This window comes from Lethenteron reissneri, unplaced genomic scaffold (genome assembly GCF_015708825.2).
Source record: "Lethenteron reissneri isolate LAM-NWPU_2019-01 unplaced genomic scaffold, ASM1570882v1 scaffold_140, whole genome shotgun sequence".
Classification (NCBI taxonomy): domain Eukaryota; kingdom Metazoa; phylum Chordata; class Hyperoartia; order Petromyzontiformes; family Petromyzontidae; genus Lethenteron; species Lethenteron reissneri.
The window spans coordinates 65,543-85,194 of NW_026891113.1; the positions used below are offsets into that span (position 1 = coordinate 65,543).

At 44.1% G+C, this 19,652-nt stretch overlaps 2 pseudogenes; one reads left to right on the forward strand and one right to left on the reverse strand.

Moving 5' to 3' along the window:
• LOC133362195 (uncharacterized) overlaps positions 1-19,652 on the reverse strand; it is a 426,135-nt pseudogene that overhangs the window by 20,308 nt on the left and 386,175 nt on the right.
• LOC133362190 (zinc finger protein 208-like) overlaps positions 1-19,652 on the forward strand; it is a 43,057-nt pseudogene that overhangs the window by 7,134 nt on the left and 16,271 nt on the right.

Here is a 19,652-nt window from a genome sequence, read left to right on the forward strand (position 1 = left end):
GCATCAACAACAACAACAATAACCGCCATTCGCCACTAAGTGGCGGTGACGTCACCACGACGCTTGTGCCAGGCCAAGTGCACCTTGAGGCTACCACGTGAAGTGTCGAACGCCCGCTGGCAGGAGGTCACGGGGCAGACCCAGCAGGTGCCACGGGTCGACTGACCGAGATTACCGAGATGACTGGCTGATGCACCACCTGTGCCCCCTACTGTGCCAACTTGCTGTGCTTTAGCCACCCGGCGCTCCGCTCGTTGTTGTGAGCGTCGCTCCTCCGCCCTCCGTTGTTGTTGGAGGGCGACTGCCTCCAACTGCCCAGTAGCGTCCTTCACGAGCCTGCATCACCACCTCCACCACCTGCACCTCCTCCACCTCCTCCTTTGTCTCGTCCTCCATCTCTTCCGTCGTGAGAATTATTTTATTATGTTTTATTTTTATTATTTTATTACTTCCCTTCTCCGTGACTTTACCGACAGAACCATTAAGATGAATCTCTGCAGTTTAGAGGGCATTGTCGGGTGAATATTAGCAAATTCACAGGAAGCACGGAATTATGCATGGAGATGTATGTAATTATTCAAACAGAAGTGTACAATTACGCAGTAGGATGTACATACGTATTAAGGTTAAATTACAATGGCCAGATTCGCTAAGCTATGTTGCTACATATGCGGATTGTTAATGTAAAAATTAACAATTGAATGCAAAGTCGATGATAATCCAAGACGAGAACAAAGGATTTGAATGCTAGAGGGGAGTTATAAGGGGCTTAAAATCAGACCTCAAGACTATTTCGAGAGGGATTTCGCCGAGGATAGACGCGCAACTCTTCGCTCTGCAGATTACCCTTCTCCTGCGAGACCCAGCCTGGCGAGCCCGATTGCGTGGCGACTGGGAGAGTTCGTGGCGATCTCTTCAGAAGGGTTACAGGGACATCGACACGCCGTGCATCAACAAGTAAGTGTCTTTGTTAGTGGATAAAACTGGTAGTCGCGTGTAGCCCGACTTACGAGACGTTACTGTGTGTAGGTTAGACGTTAGTGTGAATTTGCTTCTTGGCGATTTGAGCCAGACATCCACGCAGCTTAGAGGGTGCCTTTAACTCTCAACAACACCCGCGACTGTTACTCTGCTCTGAAAAATCAGTCACATGGAGCAGATACTCTCTCCACAGCGCCACGCACACAAGGACGAGAAGCCGTTCAATTGCTCTGTTTGTTTGAAGGCCTTTTCATGGAAGTCAGATCTTCACAGGCACCAGAAGACACACACGGGCGAGAAGCCATTCAAATGCTTTGTGTGTGGGAAGGCATTTTCACTGAAATCAAATCTTCACACTCACCAGAAAACACACTCGGGCGAGAAGCTGTTCAATTGCTCTGTGTGTGGGAAGGCATTTGCACAGTCAGCACATCTTCACAATCACCAGAAAACACACACGGGCGAGAAGCCATTCAAATGCTCTGTTTGTGGGAAGGCATTTTCACGGAAATCACATCTTCAAAGTCACCAGAAAACACACACAGGCGAGAATCTGTTCAAGTGCCCTGTGTGTGGGAAGGCATTTTCACGTAAACAACATCTTAACAGACACCAGAAAACACACTCGGGCGAGAAGCCATTCAATTGCTCTGTTTGTGGGAAGGCATTTTCTCACAAATCATATCTCCACACTCACCAGAAAACACACTCGGGTGAGAAGCCGTTCAAGTGCTCTGTGTGTGGGAAGGCATTTTCACAGAAATCAAATCTTAACAGTCACCAGAAAACACACTCGGGCGAGAAGCCATTCAAGTGCTCTGTTTGTGGGAAGGCATTTGCATGGAAGTCAGCTCTTCACAGTCACCAGAAGACACACTCGGGTGAAAAGCGAATCAATTGCTCTCCGAGGGAGAGGACATGTTCACGGTCATCACCCCGAAACAAGCATCAGAAGATCCGCAATGATAGGGAAGTGAAATCAAATAGTGAAATTCAAAGTGCTGAAATGAGTCCTGAAAAAAATGCATCTTTCGAACCTAGGCAGGTGGATCCTGAGAGATCGTTGAATGTAGCGGATGTAATGTGTCCTGACGACAATTCCTCTTTCGAACCTATGCAGTTAGATCCTGAGAGACGGCTAGATGTAGTGGATGTAATCAGCGCTAACGACAATTCCACTTTCGACCCCATGAAGTTGGATCCGGAGAGATGGCTGGATGTAGCGGAGTGGCTGAAGACTCAAACGTATTGAGTACATCTGTTAACTGTTGCCCTGTGAATATTCGTGTCTCTTAGATATATTTTTTCAGTAATTTCCAGTACTCCGAGCTAGAGTGATGTTGTGAATGCTCTATAATGTGTTCAGATGAACGTATTCCTTTTAAGTTCCAGAAGTGTTCACTTATTTCAGGATGACAACAATGTTATACTTCTATAGATGCGTTGCTTCGTCTGGTGGTTGTATCATCGGGACTGGTAAATGTTTGGTGTTTATGGTAGAAGGTGCCATGTCATCCTCTCACAGCTAATTGCGTGTTAAAGTTTATTCTAGACTTCGTCACGTTAAGGTGGTGCTTTGTAGTCCTATCGGATTACTTGTTGATGTGTTGTGAAGCGCAGTGGTTGTGTGGTGGTTCAATTTCTAATTTTACTCTCGTGGTTAAGTGGTTTTGTTGAGCTAAAGTTGGAGAAATACTGTGATCACAACTTTGCTCAATATTTTAAACATGTTCTTAAATTTTTTTATCATTGTGTAATAAATAAATAACTTAAAGTATAGGTTTCAGAGTGTGCGTGGATTGCACGTTCGTTGTTCTAGTGTTTGATGGCTTGGACTTCTGGACGAATGGCTTCAGTCGAAAAGGACGTCAATGGGGAAATCGACGTTCACGTGTTGAATTTTAAGAATATGTTTTAACTGTTGAAATTGGGAAATAATTTGCCCAGTTCCTTCCTGTTTGAGCATGCGTATGAATAAATATTTCGATACGAGTATTAACGTGAATTTTCTTGCAGAACAATAAAGACCTAACATGTTAAAGATGACTAATCGTCCCTTATTGCTACAATGTTCATAGCGAACACGTGTGGAGGCGAGTTTCAGGTGAAGCATCTCCAGCACACAAGTTGACCCTCACCTGGCAGCATCGTGGCTGTCCGCTGATCACACTCATGACGTCACACTCATGACGTCACACGCACGAGCTGTAGGGGCGGGGCTCTGTCCGCTCAGTGGCGCTGTTTTCATTAATTTAGCACCACGAGCGGGGAGTCTCATCCCTGTAGTTCCCTGTTGTGGTGCCGCATTCATCACCACGTTGCCCCTCAATTCTTTGTACGACATAATATGAAAATAAGTTGTGTGTTCCACTACACAAACTTACACGAGTACACATATACACTCCCTTGTACACACACCCACACACGAGTGGACATACACAGCGGTGGTGAAAAATGCACGAATGTGCATCCACCACGCTTTGTACACACAAAGATAAAGATCACCCGTATAGCATTAACAGACTGTAGGGGCAAGTGCTGTTAGCGAACACCTATGAAGGTCGCAACGGTACACGAGGGGGTGGGTGGCCAGCACCACGCCCGACCGCCTTTGTCTCCCCAGTGGCAATGTTTACACACCGCACCAGGTACTCATTTGAGGCTGAGTCGACCTAGGGGAGGCCCGGGACCAGTTCGGATAATCGTCCCTGGTGTTGGCCGTGAGCGGGAATCGAACCCGTGTCACCGGGTTCATAGCGCAGCGCGCTAACCGCTACACCACCGCTCCCCACATATACACTCCGTTGTACACACACCCACACACGAGTGGACATACACAGTGCTGTAGGAAAATGCACGAATGTGCATACACACCGCTTTGTACATACACACACGGGTGCACATGCATACACGAGTGCGTACACCCATTTGTGCATCTATACATACGACACATATGTATAGATGCACAAATGAGTGTAAATGCATCGGGGTGTAGATACATGCACAGTGTAATTGCACACAGCAAAATACATAAACACATGTGCACATATACAGCAGTGTGCATGCTCAGGGATTGCGTTTCAACACACACAAATATGCGAGCACACACGATTGTACATACATACACACATGTACAGACCCACACGTGTCCATGAACGAGTGTAAATACACACACGAGTGCACATGCACACGAATATACCCACAGAGAAGTACACAACCATGTACATACACATGGCTACAGTTCCCTGCTGTAATGGCTGGTGCTTATGCTAGAAGGTGGCATGTGTTGTAATTATTGCACAGCAAATGATGTGAGTGTGTTGTCTTGTTTATTCCAAACTTTGTCACGTTAAGGTGGTGCTTCGTAGTCCTATCGGATTACTTGTTGATGTGGTGTGATGCGCATTGGTTGTGAGGTGTTTCAATTCCTGATGTTACTCTCGTTGTTAAGTGGTCTTGTTGAGCTAAAGTTGGAGAAAGACATTGCTCACTCACGCTTACAAGCGATACCATTTCGATTATCAATAAAAGTGTATGACAGCAATCGTAATAATTGTCGTGAATTAAATTAAACAAATCACCTTGATTTACTGACGCGCTCATATCAACACAAATACTTAAATATATTTTATAATACAAAGTCAGTACAGTATACATTTGCACCTCTTAGTCCAAATCGAACTGGACATCAGCATTTTGATACTTCAGACTCTATGTCGATGTTAAATCCTCTAAACTTGCATCAGTTTAAAGGACATTGTCGGGTGAACATTGGCAAATTAACACGAAGCACGGAATTATGCATGGATATGTAGATCTTTATTTAAACGGAAGCGTACAATTATGCAGTGAGATATGCATATGTATTAAGGTTAAATTACAATGGACGGATTAGCTAAGCTATATTGCTACATATGCGGATTGTTAATGTAAAAATTAACAATTGAATGCAAAGTCGATGATAATCCAAGACGAGAACAAAGGATTTGAATGCTAGAGGGGAGTTATAAGGGGCTTAAAATCAGTCCTCAAGACCATTTCGAGAGGGATTTCGCTGAGGATAGACGCGCAACTCCTCGCTCTGCAGATTACCCTTCTCCTGCGAGACCCAGCCTGGCGAGCACGATTGCCTGGCGACTGGGAGAATTCGTGGCGATCTCTTAAGACGAGTTACAGGGACATCGACACGCCGTGCATCAACAAGTAAGTGTCTTCGTTAGTGGATAAAACTGGTAGTCGCGTGTAGCCCGACTTACGAGACGTTACCGTGTGTCGGTTAGACGTTAGTGAGAGTTTGCTTTTTGGCGATTTGATCCAGACATCCACGCAGCTTAGAGGGTGCCTTTAACTCTCAACAACACCCGCTACTGTTACTCTGCTCTGAAGAATCAGTCACATGGAGCAGATACACTCTACACAGCGCCACGCACACACGGGCGAGAAGCCGTTCAATTGCTCTTTGTGTGGGAAAGGATTTTCATGGAAATCAAATCTTCACAGGCACGAGAAAGCACACTCGGGCGAGAAGCCATTCAAATGCTTTGTGTGTGGGAAGGCATTTTCACTGAAATCAAATCTTCACACTCACCAGAAAACACACTCGGGCGAGAAGCCGTTCAATTGCTCTGTGTGTGGGAAGGCATTTGCAAGGAAGTCACATCTTCACAGTCACCAGAAAACACACACGGGCGAGAAGCCGTTCAAGTGCTCTATTTGTGGGAAGGCATTTGCACGGAAATCATTTCTTCACAGTCACCAGAAAACACACACGGGCGAGAAGCCGTTCAAGTGCTCTGTTTGTGGGAAGGCATTTGCGGAGAAAACAACTCTTAACAGTCACCAGAAAACACACACGGGCGAGAAGCCATTCAAGTGCTCTATTTGTGGTAAAACATTTTCACAGAAATCTAATCTTCACAGTCACCAGAAAACACACTCGGGCGAGAAGCCATTCAAGTGCTCTGTTTGTGGGAAGACATTTGCAAGGAAATCAGATCTTCACAGTCACCAGAAAACACACACGGGTGAGAAGCCATTAAATTGCTCTACGAGGGAGAGGACATGTTCACAGTCATCACCCCGAAACAAGCATCAGAAGATCCGCAATGATAGTGAAGTGAAATCAAAAGGTGAAATTCAAAGTACTGCAATGAGTCCTGAAAAAAATGCATCTTTCGAACCTAGGCAGGTGGATCCTGAGAGATTGCTGAATGTAGCGGATGTAATGAGTCCTGACGACAATTCATCTTTCGAACCTATGCAGTTAGATCCTGAGAGACGGCTAGATGTAGTGGATGTAATCAGCGCTAACGACAATTCCTCTTTCGACCCCATGAAGTTGGATCCGGAGAGATGGCTGGATGTAGTGGAGTGGCTGAAGACTCAAACGTATTGAGTACATCTGTTAACTGTTGCCCTGTGTAGATTCGTGTCTCTTAGATATATTTTTTCAGTGATTTCCAGTACTCCGAGCTAGAGTGATGTTGTGAATGGTCTATACTGTGTTGAGATGAAAGCCTTCCTTTTAAGTTCCAGAAGTGTTCACTTATTTCAGGATGACAACAATGTTATACTTCTATAGATGCGTTGCTTCGTCTGGTGGTTGTATCATCGGGACTGGTAAACGTGTGGTGTTTATGGTAGAAGGTGCCATGTCATCCTCTCACAGCTAATTGCGTGTTAAAGTTTATTCTAGACTTCGTCACGTTAAGGTGGTGCTTTGTAGTCCTATCGGATTACTTGTTGATGTGTTGTGAAGCGCAGTGGTTGTGTGGTGGTTCAATTTCTAATTTTACTCTCGTGGTTAAGTGGTTTTGTTGAGCTAAAGTTGGAGAAATACTGTGATCACAACTTTGCTCAATATTTTAAACATGTTCTTAAATTTTTTTATCATTGTGTAATAAATAAATAACTTAAAGTATAGGTTTCAGAGTGTGCGTGGATTGCACGTTCGTTGTTCTAGTGTTTGATGGCTTGGACTTCTGGACGAATGGCTTCAGTCGAAAAGGACGTCAATGGGGAAATCGACGTTCACGTGTTGAATTTTAAGAATATGTTTTAACTGTTGAAATTGGGAAATAATTTGTCTAGTTCCTTCCTGTTTGAGCATGCGTTTTAATAAAGATTTCAATACGAGTATTAACGTGAATTTTCTTGCAGATTAATAAAGACCTATATTGTTTTTAAAGATGACTGATCGTACGTTATTTCAACCATATCCTTCTTGAAAAAACACGGACGAGTAGACATACACACACAAGTGTGCTTATAAACACGACTGTCTATACAGCGGTGTGCAATCACACACGAGTGTGCATGTGTTTCTACGAGTTTTAACTTTAATTTTCTTGCAGAACAATAAAGACCTGACATGTTAAAGATGACTAATCGTCCCTTATTGCTACAATGTTCATAGCGAACACGTGTGGAGGCGAGTTTCAGGTGAAGCATCTCCAGCACACAAGTTTACCCTCACCTGGCAGCATCCTGGCTGTCAGCTGATCACACTCATGACGTCACACTCATGACGTCACACGCACGAGCTGTAGGGGCGGGGCTCTGTCCGCTCAGTGGCGCTGTTTTCATTAATTTAGCACCACGAGCGGGGAGTCTCATCCCTGTAGTTCCCTGTTGTGGTGCCGCATTCAACACCACGTTGCCCCTCAATTATTTGTACGACACGATATGAAAATAAGTTGTGTGTTCCACTACACATACTTACACGGGTACACATATACACTCCATTGTACATATAAGTGGACATACACAGCGGTGTAGAAAAATGCACGAATGTGCATCCACCCCGCTTTGTACACACAAAGATAAAGATCCCCCGTATAGCCTTAACAGACTGTAGGGGCAATACACACACAAATGTGCGAGCACGCACGATTGTACATACATACACACACGTGTACAGACCCACACGTGTCCATGAACGAGTGTAAATACACACACGAATGTACACGCACAGCAGTACACACCCATGTACATACACATGGCTACAGTTCCCTGTTGTGGTACCGCATTCATTACCACGTTGCCCCTCAATTCTTGGTACGACACAATATTATAACAATAACACACGAGTACACACATACACTCCCTTGTACACGCACCCACACACGAGTGGACATACACAGAGCTGTAGATACATACACGAATGTGCATACACACAGCTTTGTACATACACACACGGGTGCACATGCATACACGAGTGCGCATACACACACGAGTATACATACACAGCAGTGTACGTAAACAGGGATTGCGTTTGACATCACAAATAAATTGGCGAACAAATGATTATACATACCTATACACATACATACACGCATGTACATATCCACAAAAACAAGTGTAAATATACACGTGTACACACATTGCAGAGTGAATATTAGCAAATGAACGCAAATTATGTGGTGAGATGCACATATGTATTCAGACTTAAGCTCAATAGCCAGATTAGCGAAGCTAATTGCTAGATATGCAGATTGTACATTCTAAAAATAACAATTGAATGTAAAGTTCATAAAATTCAACGTCGGAGAACTTCATCTTTCATCAATGCAACACCATTCCAAACGACCCCACCATTTGTGTGCTGGTGTCATTGACCCAATTCGATTGATACCTGTGACTTACAGCTTTCCACACCTTACACCACCCTCCCACGCCCCCTTCATTCGTTTTTAAATGCTTTATATTAAGTTCACTCGCTTGCGCGCTTACGACCGTGCAAATCTTTCGGTCGTTTTTTAACCCACTTCCCGTGATCCAATCGAGCTGACATTTTGCACACAGACTCGTTGTGCGTGACAATGTATTTTCGTGAAAAAAAATATTTCCAAAATTTTACACTTTTTAGGAAAATTTTTATTATATTTAATTAACAATTGCTTAATGGTGGCAGGCAATCATCTGACCCATAGGTGGCAGCCATCTCAAGCCAGAGGACGAGAGGACTCTAGCCGCCACGCATATAAAGGATTTATAGTGAAACACTTTGTTTTTACGGGTTATATTTTTTTGTTTCTCAGGAGGCAATCCCTGTTGTTTGTCAATCCCCAGCCACGAGTAAAGTTTTGCAAAAACAACCCCCTTCCTTCATTGACGGTGTTGGACGGTAACGCTGTGCTGGATGTGAGCAATGTCCCGGAGGGAAGGCTCGTAGCCATCACAGTGGCCCACGAGGTCTTTGGACGGGTGCGAGGGGCTGGTAACACCTCAATAGTCAATGCAATTAGCAAAACAACTCGTATTCTTAGGTTTTGTCGGTAAGGTCACGTAGGTAAAATAAAATAAAAATCACGACGTTTCAGAGGCAACACAAGCTTCCGTCTTCAGGTGGTACCATCACAGCCAAGACAGCTGTATCAAAAAAAAACTCGTCGCAAATTTTAAACACGTGCAAAATATTGAACACATACACACTGGTGTATATACACACCGAAGGTCGTATGTTACAGACTATAAGATGACGATTGTTTTTTTTGCGTAACGTTATTATGAACCACACTTTCAAGCTAAACCATTCAGATGATTATTCAAAGTTTAACAGAAATTATAACAAAACACACTTGTTTGTTAAAAGCACCGTGCTCAAAACGAGTGTCCTTAAATATGTTTATTAAACAGGTTCATGAACGGTATTAACTTGCACCTATTAGTCCAAGATGGGGCCGGCTAGTTTTTTTTGGCTAGTCCCGTGTGTGTTTGTTGTGTGAGGTGTCTTGATAGCAGTCGTTCTCCACTGTAGTCCTGGCATCTGCTGCTCAGATTCCTTCCACAGCTGTGGTCCCAGTGGCACCGTCTCTCCGGGGGGGAACCATGTGGTGTGTGTGTGTGACGTGTATCACGGGGTGTGTGGGTGTGTGCCTGGGATGTGTCACGGCGTGGGTGGGTAGTCTGGTGATAGTGGTCATGGTTGGCAGCGATCCACGACCACAACAACCACCCCTACTGTGTGGTGGACATGCCACCACAAAGCAGCACGCGGCGGAGGAGTGAGGTGATCGCTCTCGCCACGCGAGCAAGGCCCCCTCGCTTCCTCTTCTTTCCCTGCATCAACAACAACAACAATAACCGCCATTCGCCACTAAGTGGCGGTGACGTCACCACGACGCTTGTGCCAGGCCAAGTGCACCTTGAGGCTACCACGTGAAGTGTCGAACGCCCGCTGGCAGGAGGTCACGGGGCAGACCCAGCAGGTGCCACGGGTCGACTGACCGAGATTACCGAGATGACTGGCTGATGCACCACCTGTGCCCCCTACTGTACCAACTTGCTGTGCTTTAGCCACCCGGCGCTCCGCTCGTTGTTGTGAGCGTCGCTCCTCCGCCCTCCGTTGTTGTTGGAGGGCGACTGCCTCCAACTGCCCAGTAGCGTCCTTCACGAGCCTGCATCACCACCTCCACCACCTGCACCTCCACCTCCTCCTTTGTCTCGTCCTCCATCTCTTCCGTCGTGAAAATTATTTTATTATGTTTTATTTTTATTATTTTATTACTTCTTTTCTACGTGACTTTACCGAAATAACCATGAAGATGAATCCCTGCAGTTTAGAGGACATTGTCGGGTGAATATTAGCAAATTCACAGGAAGCACGGAATTATGCATGGAGATGTATGTAATTATTCAAACAGAAGTGTACAATTACGCAGTAGGATGTACATACGTATTAAGGTTAAATTACAATGGCCAGATTCGCTAAGCTATGTTGCTACATATGCGGATTGTTAATGTAGAAATTAACAATTGAATGCAAAGTCGATGATAATCCAAGACGAGAACAAAAGATTTGAATGCTAGAGGGGAGTTATAAGCGGCTTAAATTCAGACCTCAAGACCATTTCGAGAGGGATTTCACTGAGGATAGACGCACGACTCCTCGCTCTGCAGATTACCCTTCTCCTGCGAGACCCAGCCTGGCGAGCACGATTGCCTGGCGACTGGTTGGCGAGTTCGTGGCGATCTCTTCGGACGGGTTACAGGGACATCGACACGCCGTGCATCAACAAGTAAGTGTCTTCGTTAGTGGATACAACTGGTAGTCGCGTATATCCCGACTTACGAGACGTTACTGTGTGTCGGTTAGACGTTAGTAAGAGTTTGCTTCTTGGCGATTTGAGCCAGACATCCACGCAGCTTAGAGGGTGCCTTTAACGCTCAACAACACCCGCGACTGTTACTCTGCTCTGAAGAATCATTCACATGGAGCAGATACTCTTTCCACAGCGCCACGCACACACGGGCAAGAAGCCGTTCAATTGCTCTGTGTGTGGGAAGGCATTTTCACGGAAATCACATCTTAACACTCACCAGAAAACACACACAGGCGAGAAGCCATTCAAGTGCTCTGTGTGTGGGAAGGCATTTTCACAGAAATCACATCTTAACACTCACCAGAAAACACACACAGGCGAGAAGCCATTCAATTGCGCTGTGTGTGGGAAGGCATTTGCACAGAAATCACATCTTCAGAGTCACCAGAAAACACACACGGGCGAGAAGCCGTTCAATTGCTCTATTTGTGGAAAGGTATTTGCGGATAAATCAAATCTTAACAGACACCAGAAAACACACTCGGGTGAAAAGCGAATCAATTGCTCTGTGTGTGGGAATGCATTTGCACGAAAACCACATCTTCAGAGTCATCAAAAAACACACACGGGCGAGAAGCCATTCAATTGCTCTGTGTGTGGGAAGGCATTTTCACAGAAATCACATCTTCACAGTCACCAGAAAACACACTCAGGTGAAAAGCGAATCAATTTCTCTCCGAGGGAGAGGACATGTTCACGGTCATCACCACGAAACAAGCATCAGAAGATCCGCAATGATAGGGAAGTGGCATCAAAAGGTGTAATGCAAAGTGCTGCAATGAGTCCTGAAAAAAATGCATCTTTTGATCCTATACAGGTGGATCCTGAGAGATGCCTAGATGTAGTGGATGTCATGAGTCCTGACAACAATTCCTTTTTCGACCTCATGCAGTTGGATCCTGAGAGGTTGCTGGATGTAATGAGCCCTGCCGACAATTCCTCTTTCGACCCCATGCAGGTGGATACTGAGACATGGCTGCTGGAATGGCTGGAGAGTCAAAGTTTTGAGAACTTCTGTTAACTCTTGAAGTCCTGGAATGTGCATGTTTGTGTCTCTGTTAGATCAGTTAATAAGGTACGAAATATTATTTCCGTGATTTCCAGTACTCCAAGCTAGAGTGATGTTTCGGCCACAACGCAAGCAGCCGTCGTCAGGTGGAGAACAGGTCCGTCAAGTAGTCATTCAGACTCTGTCTACTTGACAGACCTATTCTTCACCTGAAGATGGCTGCTTGCGTTGTGGCCGAAACGTCGTGAAAATTATTTTATTATGTTTTATTTTTATTATTTTATTACTTCCCTTCTACGTGACTTTACCGAAAGAACCAAGAAGATGAATCCCTGCAGTCACGAAAGCTTTAAATCGAAAAAAAAGGTGGCATGTGTTGTAATTATTGCACAGCAAATGATGTGAGCGTGCTGTCTTGTTGATTCCAAACTTTGTCACGTTAAGGTGGTGCTTCGTAGTCCTATCGGATTACTTGTTGATGTAGTGTGATGCGCATTGGTTGTGAGGTGTTTCAATTCCTGATTTTACTCTCGTTGTTAAGTGGTCTTGTTGAGCTAAAGTTGGAGAAAGACATTGCTCACACACGCTTACAAGCGATACAATTTCGATTATCAATAAAAGTGTATGACAGCAATCGTAATAATTGTCGTGAATTAAATTAAACAAATCACCTTGATTTACTGACGCGCTCATATCAACACAAATACTTAAATATATTTTTTATAAAACAAAGTCAGTACAGTATATATTTGTACCTCTTAGTCGAAATCGAACTGGACATCAGCATTTTGATACTTCAGACTGTATGTCGATGTTAAACCCTCTAAACTTGCTTCAGTTTAAAGGACATTGTCGGGTGAATATTGGCAAATTATCACGAAGCACGAAATTATGCATGGATATGTATATCTTTATTTAAACGGAAGCATACAATTATGCAGTGAGATATGCATATGTATTAAGGTTAAATTGCAATGGCCGGATTAGCTAAGCTATGTTGCTACATATGCGGATTGTTAATGTAGAAATTAACAATTGAATGCAAAGTCGATGATAATCCAAGACGAGAACAAAGGAATTGAATGCTAGAGGGGAGTTATAAGGGGCTTAAAATCAGACCTCAAGACCATTTCGAGAGGGATTTCACTGAGGATAGACGCGCAACTCTTCGCTCTGCAGATTACCCTTCTCCTGCGAGACCCAGCCTGGCGAGCTCGATTGCCTGGCGACTGGGAGAGTTCGTTAGTGGATACAACTGGTAGTCGCGTGTAGCCCGACTTACGAGACGTTACTGTGTGTAGGTTAGACGTTAGTGAGAGTTTGCTTTTTGGCGATTTGAGACAGACATCCACGCAGCTTAGAGGGTGCCTTTAACTCTCAACAACACCCGCGACTGTTACTCTGCTCTGAAGAATCAGTCACATGGAGCAGATAAACTATCCACATCGCCACGCACACACGGGCGAGAAGCCGTTCAATTGCTCTGTGTGTGGGAAGGCATTTTCACGGAAATCCCATCTTAACAGACACCATAAAACACACGCGGGCGAGAAGCCGTTCAGTTGCTCTGTGTGTGGGAAGGCATTTTCACGGAAATCCCATCTTAACAGACACCATAAAATACACGCGGGCGAGAAGCCGTTCAATTGCTCTGTGTGTGGGAAGGCATTTTCACGGAAATCGAATCTTAACGATCACCAGAAGACACACACGGGCGAGAAGCCATTCAAATGCTCTGCGTGTGGGAAGGCATTTTCACATAAATCACATCTTAACAGACACCAGAAAACACACTCGGGTGAGAAGCCATTCAGTTGCTCTGTTTGTGGGAAGGCATTTGCGGAGAAATCACATCTAAAGAGACACCAGAAAACACACACGAACGAGAAGCCATTCAATTGCGCTGTGTGCGGGAAGGCATTTTCACGGAAATAAAATCTTCAGTCACAAGAAAACACACTCGGGCTAGAAGCCATTTCATTGCTCTACGAGGGAGAGGACATGTTCACGGCCATCACCCCGAAACAAGCACCAGAAGATCCGCAATGATAGGGAAGTGAAATCAAAATGTAGAATTCAAAGTGCTGCAATGAGTCCTGAAAAAATGCATCTTTCGAACCTATGCAGGTGGATCCTGAAAGATGGCGAGATGTAGTGGATGTAATCAGCGCTGACGACAATTCCTCTTTCGACCCCATGAAGTTGGATCCGGAGAGATGGCTGGATGTAGTGGAGTGGCTGAAGACGTATTGAGTACATCATTTTTTTTATAAAACAAAGTCAGTACAGTATACATTTGCACATCTTAGTCCAAATCGAACTGGACATCAGCATTTTGATACTTCAGACTCTATGTCGATGTTAAATCCTCCAAACTTGCATCAGTTTAAAGGACATTGTCAGGTGAATATTGGCAAATTAACACGAAGCACGGAATAATGCATGGATATGTAGATCTTTATTTAAACGGAAGCGTACAATTATGTAGTGAGATATGCATATGTATTCAAGTTAAATTACAATGGCCGGATTAGCTAAGCTATGTTGCTACATATGCGGATTGTTAATGTAAAAATTAACAATTGAATGCAAAGTCTATGATAATTCAAGACGAGAACAAAGGATTTGAATGCTAGAGGGGAGTTATAAGGGGCTTAAAATCAGACCTCAAGATCATTTCGAGAGGGATTTCACAGAGGATAGACGCGCAACTCCACGCTCTGCAGATTACCCTTCTCCTGCGACACCCAGCCTGGCGAGCCCGATTGCCTGGCGACTGGGAGAGTTCGTGGCGATCACTTCAGACGGGTTACAGGGACATCGACACGCCGTGCATCAACAAGTAAGTGTCTTCGTTAGTGGATACAACTGGTAGTCGCGTTCATCCCGACTTACGAGACGTTACTGTGTGTCGGTTAAACGTTAGTGAGAGTTTGCTTTTTGGCGATTTGAGGCAGACATCCACGCAGCTTAGAGGGTGCCTTTAACTCTCAACAACACCCGCGACTGTTACTCTGCTCTGAAAAATCATTCACATGGAGCAGATACTCTTTCCACAGCGCCACGCACACACGGGCAAGAAGCCGTTCAATTGCTCTGTGTGTGGGAAGGCATTTTCACGGAAATCACATCTTAACACTCACCAGAAAACACACACAGGCGAGAAGCCATTCAAGTGCTCTGTGTGTGGGAAGGCATTTTCACAGAAATCACATCTTAACACTCACCAGAAAACACACACAGGCGAGAAGCCATTCAATTGCGCTGTGTGTGGGAAGGCATTTGCACAGAAATCACATCTTCAGAGTCACCAGAAAACACACACGGGCGAGAAGCCATTCAAGTGCTCTGTTTGTGGGAAGGCATTTGCTTGGAAATCTATTCTTTACAGTCACCAGAAAACACACACGGGCGAGAAGCCGTTCAATTGCTCTATTTGTGGAAAGGTATTTGCGGATAAATCAAATCTTAACAGACACCAGAAAACACACTCGGGTGAAAAGCGAATCAATTGCTCTGTGTGTGGGAATGCATTTGCACGAAAATCACATCTTCAGAGTCATCAAAAAACACACACGGGCGAGAAGCCATTCAATTGCTCTGTGTGTGGGAAGGCATTTTCACAGAAATCACATCTTCACAGTCACCAGAAAACACACTCAGGTGAAAAGCGAATCAATTTCTCTCCGAGGGAGAGGACATGTTCACGGTCATCACCACGAAACAAGCATCAGAAGATCCGCAATGATAGGGAAGTGGAATCAAAAGGTGTAATGCAAAGTGCTGCAATGAGTCCTGAAAAAAATGCATCTTTTGATCCTATACAGGTGGATCCTGAGAGATGCCTAGATGTAGTGGATGTCATGAGTCCTGACAACAATTCCTTTTTCGACCTCATGCAGTTGGATCCTGAGAGGTTGCTGGATGTAATGAGCCCTGCCGACAATTCCTCTTTCGACCCCATGCAGGTGGATACTGAGACATGGCTGCTGGAATGGCTGGAGAGTCAAAGTTTTGAGAACTTCTGTTAACTCTTGAAGTCCTGGAATGTGCATGTTTGTGTCTCTGTTAGATCAGTTAATAAGGTACGAAATATTATTTCCGTGATTTCTAGTACTCCAAGCTAGAGTGATATTTCGGCCACAACGCAAGCAGACGTCTTCATGTGGCTCTGTCTACTTGACAGACCTGTTCTCTACCTGAAGATGGCTGCTTGCGTTGTGGCCGAAACGTCGTGAGAATTATTTTATTATGTTTTATTTGTATTCTTTTATTATTTTCCTTTTACGTGACTTCACCGAAAGAACCAAGAAGATTAATCCCTGCAGTCATGAAAGCTTTAAATCGAAATACAGTGTTGTTGTGAATGCTCTATAATGTGTTCAGATGAAAGCCTTCCTTTTAAGTTCCAGAAGTGTTCACTTATTTCAGGATGACAACAATGTTATACTTCTATAGATGCGTTGCTTCGTCTGGTGGTTGTATCATCGGGACTGGTAAATGTTTGGTGTTTATGGTAGAATGTGCCATGTCATCTTCTCACAGCTAATTGCGTATTCAAGTTTATTCTAGACTTAAAGTTTATTCTAGTGGTTTTGTTGAGCTAAAGTTGGAGAAATAATGTGATCACAACTTTGCTCAACATATATATTTTTTATCAATGTTTAATAAGTAAAATAACTTAAAATAATTAGTTTCAGAGTGTGCGTGGATTGCACGTTCGTTGTTCTTGTGTTTGATGGCTTGGACTTCTGGACGAATGGCTTCAGTCGAAAAGGACGTCAATGGGGAAATCGACGTTCACGTGTTAGATTTTTAGAATATGTTTTAACTGTTGAAATTGGGAAATAATTTTCCCAGTTCCTTCCTGTTTGAGCATGCGTATTAATAAAGATTTCGATACGAGTGTTAACGTGAATTTTCTTGCAGATTAATAAAGACCTGAATTGTTTTTAAAGATGACTGATCGTACGTTATTTCAACCATATCCTTCCTTTAAAAAACACGGACGAGTAGACATACACACACAAGTGTGCTTATAAACACGACTGTCTATACAGCGGTGTGCATTCACACACGAGTGTGCATGTGTTTCTACGAGTTTTAACTTTAATTTACAGAACAATAAAGATCTGACATGTTAAAGAAGGGAAATAAAAAAAATATAAAAATAAAAGAATTAAAAAAATTTATAATTTTTTTTTCATTTTTTTTTTATTAAATGATAAAAAATAAACATTTAAACAGAATTAAATTACTTTATATTTTTTTTCCCTTCTACGTGACTTTACCGAAAGAACCAAGAAGATGAAGAAGAAAACAAAACATAATAAAATAATTGTATTATGTTTTATTTTTATCATTTTATTATTTCCCTTCTTCGTGACTTTACCGAAAGAACCAAGAAGGTTAATTTTCTTGCAGAACAATAAAGATGACTAATCGTCCCTTATTGCTACAATATTCATAGCGAACACGTGTGGAGGCGAGTTTCAGGTGAAGCATCTCCAGCACACAAGTTGACCCTCACCTGGCAGCATCGTGGCTGTCCGCTGATCACACTCATGACGTCACACTCATGACGTCACACGCACGAGCTGTAGGGGCGGGGCTCTGTCCGCTCAGTGGCGCTGTTTTCATTAATTTAGCACCACGAGCGGGGAGTCTCATCCCTGTAGTTCCCTGTTGTGGTGCCGCATTCATCACCACGTTGCCCCTCAATTCTTTGTACGACATAATATGAAAACAAGTTGTGTGTTCCACTACACAAACTTACACGAGTACACATATACACTCCCTTGTACACACACCCACACACGAGTGGACATACACAGCGGTGGTGAAAAATGCACGAATGTGCATCCACCACGCTTTGTACACACAAAGATAAAGATCACCCGTATAGCATTAACAGACTGTAGGGGCAAGTGCTGTTAGCGAACACCTATGAAGGTCGCAACGGTACACGAGGGGGTGGGTGGCCAGCACCACGCCCGACCGCCTTTGTCTCCCCAGTGGCAATGTTTACACACCGCACCAGGTACTCATTTGAGGCTGAGTCGACCTAGGGGAGGCCCGGGACCAGTTCGGATAATCGTCCCTGGTGTTGGCCGTGAGCGGGAATCGAACCCGTGTCACCGGGTTCATAGCGCAGCGCGCTAACCGCTACACCACCGCTCCCCACATATACACTCCGTTGTACACACACCCACACACGAGTGGACATACACAGTGCTGTAGGAAAATACACGAATGTGCATACACACCGCTTTGTACATACACACACGGGTGCACATGCATACACGAGTGCATACACCCATTTGTGCATCTATACATACAACACATATCTATAGATGCACAAATGAGTGTAAATGCGTCGGGGTGTAGATACATGCACAGTGTAATTGCACACAGCAATATACATAAACACATGTGCACGTATACAGCAGTGTGCATGCTCAGTGATTGCGTTTCAACACACACAAATATGCGAGCACACACGATTGTACATACATACACACGTGTACAGACCCACACGTGTCCATGAACGAGTGTAAATACACACACGAGTGCACATGCACACGAATGTACCCACAGAGAAGTACACACCCATGTACATACACATGGCTACAGTTCCCTGCTGTAATGGCTGGTGCTTATGCTAGAAGATAGATAGATAGATCGTTTATTGTCATTGTCACCAGTACAACGAAATTTAAAATGCTCACCAGTCAGGGCATCATTCATAAATTAAAATTAAATAAAACAATAAAAATAAAATTAAATGAAAGATAATCAATTTATACTATATATAAAAACAGCCCAAGTATACCCACATACCCACATAAGGTTACATTTTGTCATTGCACATCTCTATTTCACAGTCAATTGTAAACACTATTACTTAATAATTAATTAGCATTATTGAGTGTGGTGATCGCTGTAGGGTAATAGCTCTGTTTGAATCTGTTTGTCCTTGTTTTGACTGATCTGAATCGTCTGCCTGATGGCAACAGCTCAAACAGTGAGTGTCCAGGGTGAGAAGAGTCCTTTATAATGTTCTGTGCTTTTTTGATGCAACGTGAACTGTGTAGTTCTTCCAGTGTGGGGAGATGGCAGCCGGCGATCTTTTGGGCTGTGTTGATGACCCTCTGGAGCGCTTTCCTCTGAGCCACTGTGCAGCTGGTGTACCATACACAGATGCAGTATGTAAGAATGCTCTCGATGGAGGCTCGGTAGAAGGACACCAGCAGTTTCTGTGTGATGTTATTATTCCTGAGAATTCTCAGGAAGTAAAGTCTCTGCTGGGCCTTTTTCAGAAGCTCAGTGCTGTTGGCGCTCCAGGTCAGGCCCTCCCCAATGTGGACTCCCAGGAAGCAGAAGTTTTCCACCCTCTCCACACAGTCCCCGCTGATGATTAGTGGTGGAGTGTCCGTTTTCTTTCTCCTGTAGTCTATTATGAGCTCCTTGGTCTTTGCGGTGTTAAGGAGCAGGTTGTTGCCCCTGCAGTATGCTGTCAGCCGCTCCACCTCGTCCCTGTAGGCAGACTCATCCCCCGC